Genomic DNA, 8,714 nt, shown 5'->3' with positions numbered 1-8,714 from the left:
CTTCTTTCACAGGAATTTGGAGGATGAATGAGGTGTATCCTTCGCTGCTACAGATATCCCACAATTCTTTGCATCGCCGTAAACAACCGTTGTTAATTTGAAAAATACTGTACGTACGCTGCAGCTCCTCAAACATTGAACAAAATAAAACAAGTAAAAGCATTTTTTTTTTTCAAATTACTTTCCAAATTTAGAAAATAATTTTCCTTCCTTTAAGTAGTGTGATAGCGCAACCATGCTCTAAATGTGTTGGCATAGCAACGTGATACTTCCTGTTTCTTTTTCCGCCCGTCCTACGAAGGCCGTCTCGTTTAATTCTAGGCTGAGGACACTTCGTATATGCATCCTACAGAGGATGCGACCTCCAGATAATGGTATTTGTATTATGGATATAATCAAATTGAAATGGCAATTTTACTTTTGATTAAATATGAATACAGGTAACATTACATCAGTGAGCACGGCCATATTCTATGGCAAGGTAAAGAAGAAAAGGGCAGAACTGGCTCTTCCTGCAGATGAAAAAAACAGCTTTGTGAAGTTTCATGCATAAAAAAAGGTGATCTTTCAAGGATTAAGGGGGGATGGAGGGATGGGGGGCTCATGTTCATAGTCTTCCTCTCATAAGATTGCGTAATGCTGAATTTTCATGAACTGCAATGTTTTTGGTTTTATGTCAATGTTTTATGATACATGATATACAGTATTATATTTGTTTTAACTGTATACATTTGCAATTTAAATAATATTCATGAAAAATTTAATGAAATAAAAAAATTAAAAATCATTATTCAGCAAAAAAAAAAAAAGAATGGAATAAATAAAAGCACAAGTTGTTGGAAAGCATGTATAAGGGGTCAATTATAAGTACTGTGTTAAAGCTTATAATAGCACCAATTGAAACAAAACAAACAAAATTTCTGAGGAAAAATATTAACTATAAGTAAACTTACACTTATTCTAAGTTAGATCCACTATTGTATGCTGTTGCCGTATGGCAACATATCATAAAGTACCTTAAAATAATATTTTTTTCCCAATTTATTTTTACAGCACTTCAAGTTAAGCCATTCTTAGAAAAGAAAAAGAGTCAAATATTGTTTCCTGTAGGTCTATCATAATGCGCGCGGTAGGCTAAAAAACGAAACTAAAATAACTGTGTTGCTTTACCACAGAGGACATTAAACTAAACTAAACTAAACTTGTGCCATTTTATTGTACATATTATTTTAACTAAACTAAACTAACTGGGTTGCTTTACTTTAGAACTCAACTAAACTGAATTAAGCTAAAAACTAAACTAATTGTGTTGCTTTACCACAGATGACATTAAACTGAAGTAAACTGTCTGTGCCATTTTATTACATTGGACATTTAACTAAAGCAAAGACTGAACTAATAGAGAATTCATCTAAACCAAACTAAACCGATAATAAACCGCCTGTGATGATAGTGCTGATCTGCCGCAGATAGTTCAGAGTTCACGTGTGACACATTTACAGTCAAATCAAAGAGCTTCATAAATGATCCACATTAAACTGGAACTGATCAAAGGACACATAAGCTTCTGTGGGCTGATCACAGACACAGCGCTAACAAAAGGGAAGAGAAATAAAGAGAAACGCCAGCATAACTACTCTTTATCCAGCATATGTGTGTGAGAGATCAAACCAGACACGCTTCACAGCACGCAGTCAGAGTCAGACTAAACAGATCGCGTCCAGATCCACAGAAGCCTTCATAAACCATCGGTCAGATCCAGCCGCACACGAGCGAAAGTCAAGTGTGTGTGGAGCAAGAGTTATGAAACGAAGAAATGTGTCTGTAAAGAAGAGGATAAAATAAGAGAGCACTTACTAAGGTTTGCGGGTTTTCCTCCCAGCAGTGCGCAAGAGATGAAATGAAACACACACATACAACAGTTCCTTAAGATGAGCGAGAGAGAGAGAGAGAGAGAGAGAGACTCTGTGCTCCGCATGTGTGCTCTTTATGAGTAACTTCACATCAAGTTTCAGAGAACTGATACGCAGTGCATGAACGCAAATACTGCTGGAGCTTAACTTTAATAATATAAGAGCTGTCTGAAATTGTCGAGAAAAGCTGAACTAATGTAAACGTTAAGGGAAAATTACACACACGCACACACACACACACACACACACACACACACATACACAAAAACATAATATGAAGAATGCTGGTAACCAAATGATTTGGGGTGCCATTGACTTCAATAGTATGGACAAAACCACAATGGAAGTCAATGGGAGCCAAAACGGTTTGGCTCAAAATGATGACAGAATAATAATTTTTGGGTGAATCTCTCTAACTGAACTATATACTGCACTAAACTACAATAATTTACTACAATAATAACTACTAAATTAAATAAAACTCACTGTAAAAAAAATCCACCAAGGCTACTTTAACTTAAAAACTTTTACATTTAAAAAAATGTAAATGTAAAATGTATCATTATATTACATTCTAATTTTTTTATTTTATATTTAATTATAATCAAATTGGGTGTACAAGTCATTTCAACTTAAAATATTAATCTGAAGGATTGTTTTAATTCATTTATATTCATTAGCCATTCATGTAATTTATCATTTGATCATTATTTTTTTTACTATTTATCTTTATTATGTTTTTATATTTTATATTTCTCATTAATTTCTTTGCTTATGTTGCTTTTCTATCATTGCCTAATGTTTGTGAGAGAGGTTTTGGTGTCGACAGCGTGGGAACGTACCTTATGGACCCCTGAAAAAAGACAGTTTACATGTTGTTTTACATTACAATGTTAATTGAATAACAATAAACGTCACTGGGAAATTCCTGCATGAAATGTAAACAAATGTTTGTGTTTGTGTGCATTCAGGTGAGACGGATTGATGGCAAGCTCATTCACAGTTGTGAGTTGTGGCATCACATGGCATGCCTGAGCGACGATTATTTATGTTTTCACACCTGACTGAATTATGACAACAGTTCAGTGATCACACACATCTCATTATCTTCTCCTGACTTCACAAGAATTGCATGAATTCAGCCTGGATCCACCCACACAATACTGACCTGAGAAACTGGTAAACAACTACTGCTATGTGACACCGGATGCAAGTTTATATATTTTACCCAGATTTTTTCATGTATTCATCAGATACTTTGGTCCAAAGTGACTACATTGCATTCCGTCAGAATGGAACCCCGGCCTTGGCGTTGCAAGTATCATGCGCTACAGTTTGAACTAAAGTCCTAAAAACATGGAGCAGTTCAGATCATTTGATTTTCTGAGAATTTAAAGAGAAATGTTTGAGTTGACATTGAGAACCTTTGATTTCAGATGTATTTTCAGTGCAAATAATGTTTTGGTGTTTTTTCCCCGAGCACAAATATCTAAATATTCTTAAATCATGATTCATTTATTTGAGAAGCAAAATTACATACAATATTAAGATTTCTTTTCTGAAAAAAAAGTATAAAAATTAAGTGAGTTTTTGCTTAAAAATTACAAAAAAATATATGCCAATGAGGTCATAAAAATGATTGTTTTCCCTTTGAATTAAGTTTGTTTTTCTGACCCCATTGGCAGGTTGTTTTCCTTTTAAGCATTACGTTGCATTAAGCAGTCTTGATTTTTTTTTTTTTTTTTTACCTCTTATCTTGATTCTCAAGTAAACTGATCTTGAATGTTTGGATATTTGTACTGGAAAACAACAGAAAATACTAAATGAGAAAAACATGTTTTGAAGTGTTGTTACACTATTGTTAGCACAGTTTGAGACATTGTTCCTCTTTTCAAACTCCAAAGAAGACATCATCTCAAAACGTCAGACTTCAGTCAAAATCTCCATTCAGTTTTACAGCCTACTAGGAGAAGTGGCTGAGTTATTACAGTAATGTCATGAATGTCAGACCCACTTGTCACAGACTTTCTGTTCGTCCTTCTTTTACGAGATGTGCTGTTGTGTGATTTTACTTCCTGCTTTATGATATCCAGAGGTATTTGAGAATGTCATTGTGGTTGGGACATCAGCAAGTGGAGGCATGCAGTCACAGCTCGATGTGAAAACCTGGTTAATAGGTCTAGTGAACGCATTCACATAATGTTGAGCTAAGGAACATGAACTCTGTCTGAAGCTGCTGTTTGTGTCGGGGACATTTGTTTATGTCTTACCTGATTTGCTTCTATTCTTAATATCTCTAAATGTCCAGTAATATTATCTGAGGAATTCATTTACTTAATACACACTCCTCATAATCTTTCCACAAGCAATTTAAATGAATAACTTGCCCAAAAATAACTAGTTTGTCATTTTGTACTCACCGTCATGTCACTGCAAACCCATATTACTGATGTTTAGCAGAATGTCCAGACTGCTCTTTTCCATAAAGCAGTGACTAGGATCTGTAAAGCTCCAAAAATGTCATAAAAGAACCAAATAGTACCATAATAATAGTCAATATAAGTTATGGGGTTTGTCAGGGTGTTGCTATGCAGTTGCTAAGGTATTCTAACTGGTTAGGGAGTTTAGTAGCTAATGTGTTTTTGAGTGATCGCTAGGGTCTTCTAAGTGGTTGACAGGGGGTTGCTATGCGGTCACTGAGTTTTCTGAGTGATCGCTAGGGGTTTTTGGGGGGTTGCTAGGGTATTCTAAGTGGTTGCCAAGGCGTTGCTATGAAGTCACTGAATGTTCTGAGTGGTCACTAGGGAGTTTTGGTGAGTTGTCAGGGTGTTGCTATGCAGTTGCTAAGGTATTCTAATAGTGGTTAGGGTGTTTAGTAGCTAATGTGTTTTTGCGTGGTTGCTAGGGTATTCTAAGTGGTTGCCAAGGCGTTGCTATGAAGTCACTGAATGTTCTGAGTGGTCGCTATGGAGTTTTGGGGGGTTGTCAGGGCATTGCTATGCAGTTGCTAAGTTCCTCTAAAAAGTAGCTAGGGAATTTTAGGAGCTGTCAGGGTGTTGCTATGCAGTTGCTGGGGTGTTCTCATATCTGCGGTGTTCTAAATGGTTGCTAAGGCGTTCTGAATGGTAGCTAGGGTGTTCTGGGTGGTTTTCAGGGCATTGCTATGCAGTCAGTGGGTGTTCTGAGTGGTAGCTAGGGAGGTTTGGGGGGTTGTCAGGGCGTTGCTATGCAGTTTCTGAAGTATTCTCATATCTGGGGTGTTCTAAATGGTTGCTAAGGTGTTCTGAATGAGGGAGATCTGGGTGGTTTTATGTGGCTAATAAGATGTTCTGGGTGAAAGCTAGATTGTTCTAAGTGGTTGCCAAGCCAAGGAATTGCGATGTAGTAGCTAAAGTATTTCGAGTGGTTGCCAGGTCATTACTACAAGCTTGCTGAGGAATTCCATTGATTGTTAGGTGGTTTCTTAATATCTAAAGTGAAAACGCTCCATACTCAAGTCTCTGAGATTTTCCACTCACTATATCACTAATGCTAGTTATAGCCATTTTACATTCTGGAGTAATTATATCCATGATAACAGAGACACTTTCCTTAGTAAACATCACTAATGGTTTCAGGTTGCTCAGGAAGTCAAAGTCAAGTTACCAACAACATGACAGGAGGCAGAGATTCCTCACCTGGTCACATGATTAGTCACCAGCAGCAGGACGACACACTTTACTGGAACACAGGAATTTTAGGGCATTTCCAACTCACTTCTTCTCAGCTCTCCTTTTCCTTTTCTTGGTCGCTCACTTTCTATTCTCACTCCACCTTATTCCATAACCCTCCCTTCCTGCTTCGCTCAATCCTACAGCATGGTTCTTGTTATCAGTCATTTATATTATCAGGGTTTATGACTCAGTAAGCTGCGATTGAGTGTTGTACTCACTATTTCACACACATTTTCCCTCGCACACACACACACACAAACACAGAATGACATCAAATGTAGCTGATGTGTGTGTGCTCACCATTTCTCATCTCATGAATATTTTAGGGAAATTCTTCCTGAACTCCTTTAGATCTCTCAGTGATAAGCCTTCATATAGAAAAAGGAAGTAAAAAGCACTCAAAAGAGGGATTTTTAAGAGTTACCGACGGCCGGCACACCCTTATATTTGAACAAAAGTAAAGATGAAAATCAGCTTGCATGTGCCTGTGTTTGTTGGTGTGTTTTTTAATAAGTTTTACTTCCTGATACTCAATAAACATGACATCAGGCAGGACAGCTTTCCTGAGAACTGTTAAATAACAACTACAATACACACCCATGTCTGCGGATGAGTGTGTTTGTAAATGCAGTACTGTACTGAGTGGCCATGAAAGCAAACCACACCCCATTTACACGGGCAGGAATTCTGGGAAGAATCTGCCCTCTAGTGGCCAGATAGAGCTCAGGCTTTGTTTGAAATGGCATACTAGCACACTACAGGTACTGCTATTTCTTCAGTATGTAGAATGCATACTGTGCACAGCAAACACTTTTTACTGAATGTAAAAAATTTACAGTATTCAGTAAGACACAATGCAAAAACTTGAAGTGAGTGGTATTTTAAAATACGTTCAAATATGCGATATATTTTTAACATCTGTGTTTTTGGACTGTCAAAATGTTGTTTTTATAGCTGCACATATTTCATATTTTTGATTATATTATATATTGAGCAGGGTGAAATTAGCCAGGGCTTGGGTTAAATGCCACCAAAATTCAAAATGAGGAGAATCATTATTTATTTACTTACTTAGTACATCCAAATCTGTTTTCTTTTAACATTTGAAGTATTTCTTAAAATGCTATTTTGGGCTTAGATGATTGTTCTAATTCAACATGCAGGAAGCTACGAACTACTGTAAAGATTTTTTAAACATTCAGTATATTTTAATATATTGAATAATCACATATTAATTGTTCAGATTGCCAGAAGTTAAAACATTTAAATTAATTAATTAATAATAAAAAAGTGGCTGCATTTATTTTTATATTCAATTTTACAACTGCATGCAACTTGTCGTATTAAACATGCAACATATTTAGGTCATGTAAAAATATTTTAGCATAGTACATAATTATTGTTTTACATACTTAGGTATTTTTTAAATAGTGGGGCTTTATTTTTATTTATTTATTTATTTTATTTGCCATGTCTGATGTCTTAAAATGTTATTCTAAGCCTAGATAATTATTCTAATTCATTAGATGTAAATGAACTGAAACTTGCCACTTTTATGTTCAGAACAGCATAGCATCCCTTTTTGATAGTATACATAGTATACATATGTATAGAGTATGCAAAATGTTTGCAGAAATATAGTAAATGCAATATAGACAACCAGAGCTCAATGCATGAAATACCATAATGCAATGCAGAATACTACGGTTCGAAACATTAGTTGCAGACTGCATTGCATACTATTTTTAAAAAAGCATGCAGTATACAGTATATATACTGTACTGTGCCGTATGCAGCATGACAGTGAAAATAAATCTCAGTCTCAAGTCAAAGGTCAGCCTGATTTTATTTAGTTTATTGAATTTATTGTCAGTATTTACATATTATCTGAAAGTTATTGTGATTTACACGTTTTGTTCATAATATTCGCTGGTTCGTTGTCCAGCAGTGTGAGTCAACAGTGAGTGGTTTGTATCTCATTTGTCTGGTTGTTGTTGATTGGTTCACAAGGGCAGAGGTCGTTGCCGGGGTCATTTCCGGGTTCAGTGTTGGAGTTGTGTGTGGCGTGAGGTATCGTCCCATTGGCTACAGGCTGATGCAGGTGTGTGTTCCACTGAGTAGCTATAACTCCGCCCCAGATTCGACGACTTTCCTGAAAACTCACGCAGATTGCGCAGCCCCGCCCCTTTTTATCACAGCCCCGCCCACTTCTGTCGCGCACGGCCAGGTGTCTCACTCCGCCCCGTCCCCCTTTGCTACGCCGACTGAGCGAGACGGTCTGCGCATGCGTGTAACGCGTCGCCACAGACGCCAGGTCCGAATGGGAGGAAGTGCTATCGATGAGTCTTTTCCCGAGCGCGAGCGGTCGCAGAGGCAGCGCGAGCCGCAGAAGCTTCCAGAAGCGTGAGTTGGTTCGCTCGGAGCGCGCGTCGTGCCAGCGGATGGAGGTGGAGTTGTTGCGCAGTTGCGCGATGTCGCCGCAGGGGGCGCTAAACGCGCGTCGTCTCACAGTGATGACAGGAACACGCGACGCGTGATGCAGGTACAAACACAGACGACACTCCAGCAGACTGATGCTCTTCTCACACAAACAATCCGAGCTCAACACCACCAGCAGCCGCCGACACGCCTGCATACACCTGAGAACCGACTCCATCAGATCTGAGAGAGAGAAACACACACAACAGGTGCTGATTACACCTGAGTCTACATGCGCCTCTTAACACTTCTGTTCAGCAAGGATGCATTAAAGGGGTCATATGATGCGATTTCAATTGTTCCTTTCTCTTTGGAGTGTTACAAGCTCTTGGTGCATAAAGAAGATCTGTAAAGTTGCAAAGACTAAAGTCTCAAATCCAAAGAGATATTCTTTATAAAAGTTAAGAGTCAGCCACGCCTACCTAAAACGGCTCGTTCTAACACGCCCCCACATGTCTACGTCACGATGTGCGAAGATTTGCATAACACCGCCCAAATGTTCACACAAAGAAAGAAGGAGTAACTTTTATTCTCGCTGTAATATTGAAAAGTGAAAAGTGAAAAAGTGAAAAGTGACGTGACATGTGGCCAAGTATGGTGACCCATACTC

General features: G+C 37.9%; 1 protein-coding gene across 5 annotated transcripts in view; it reads right to left on the bottom strand.

Moving 5' to 3' along the window:
• LOC107756209 (butyrophilin subfamily 1 member A1-like) overlaps positions 1–1,937 on the bottom strand; it is a 17,121-nt gene extending 15,184 nt beyond the window's left edge. For all 5 annotated transcript variants that reach the window (XM_016573241.1, XM_016573240.1, XM_016573238.1 and 2 more), the window contains exon 1: positions 1,858–1,937. The gene's annotated coding sequence lies outside the window, so the exon portion shown is untranslated. The remainder of the gene's footprint in view (positions 1–1,857) is intronic.
• Positions 1,938–8,714: the final 6,777 nt, after the last annotated feature.

Source organism: Sinocyclocheilus rhinocerous, unplaced genomic scaffold, assembly GCF_001515625.1.
Source record: "Sinocyclocheilus rhinocerous isolate Xijiao unplaced genomic scaffold, SAMN03320098_v1.1 scaffold592, whole genome shotgun sequence".
Taxonomy (NCBI): Eukaryota; Metazoa; Chordata; class Actinopteri; order Cypriniformes; family Cyprinidae; genus Sinocyclocheilus; species Sinocyclocheilus rhinocerous.
Note: the sequence above shows the minus strand (reverse complement) of the source record. Positions and strands in the feature narration are given on the sequence as shown.